Below are 1,108 nucleotides of genomic sequence, written 5' to 3' on the forward strand. Positions count from 1 at the left end.
CCTTCCTATGCCCTGTCAGCAGGGAGCACTGAGCTGGGAGTTCTGGCTTCTGCCATAGCATCTAGGAGTCTGTATCCAGCATCCGGGAGACCTGGTTCCTGGGCAGCTAAGCTGCCTTGTCCAGCCTTGCCCCTGCCCCTTCTGGAAGCTACAATAGCTCTACGTAAACTTCCTTTTGTCATTTGCTGCCTCTGGTGACTCAATTGCATCATCTTTTTGTTGCCAGTTTCCCTGGTTCTGCTTAACATAGATGGAAACCACCAGGCAGATGAGACCAAAATCCACACGAAAAGGAAATGTGATCGGGTGCGGGTACTCACGCCTGTGATCCCAGCACTTTGGGAGGCTGAGGTGGGGGGGGATCACCTGAGATCTGGAGTTTGAGATCAACCTGGCCTCAAGCTCGGGATGATGAAACCCCGTCTCTACTAAAAATACGAAAATTAGCTGGGTGTAGTGGTAGGTGCCTGTAATCCCAGCTACTTGGGAGGCTGAGGTACGAGAATCGCTTGAACCTGGGAGGTGGAGGTTGCAGTGAGCCGAGATTGTGCCACTGTGCTCCAGCCTGGGTGATAGAGCAAGACCCTGTCTAAAAATAAAAAAGAAAAGAAAAAGAGAAAAGAAATGCATGTGCCAGCAGTCAGGTGAAGACGCATTCTACTTGTCACTAAAATGAAACATATGCCCACATCTGAGAACTGAGTTTCTTTTCAATTGCTCTAATGGGGGTAGGGGAGGTAAGACAGTTGCCTTTGTTTATACCAATTAGGCTGCTTGACTTTATTTATTTATTTAGAACAGGGTCTCATTCTGTCACCCAGGCTGGAGTGCAGTCATGCAATCATAGCTCCCTGAAGTCTTGAACTCCTGGCCTCAAGCAATCCTTCCACCTCGTCCTCCCAAAGTGCTGAATTTGCACGTATAAGCCACTGTGCCAGGCACTTGTATTTTTTTTTTTTTTTTTTTTTTTAAGGAATTCCGCTATTGTCACCCAGGCTGGAGTGCAGTGGCACGATCTCAGCTCACTGCAAACTCTGCCCCTCCCGGGTTCAAGCAATTCTCCTGCTTCAGCCTCCTGAGTAGCTGGGATTACAGGCGCCCACCACCA

The sequence above is a fragment of the Mandrillus leucophaeus genome, unplaced genomic scaffold, assembly GCF_000951045.1.
Source record: "Mandrillus leucophaeus isolate KB7577 unplaced genomic scaffold, Mleu.le_1.0 Scaffold29, whole genome shotgun sequence".
Lineage (NCBI taxonomy): Eukaryota > Metazoa > Chordata > Mammalia > Primates > Cercopithecidae > Mandrillus > Mandrillus leucophaeus.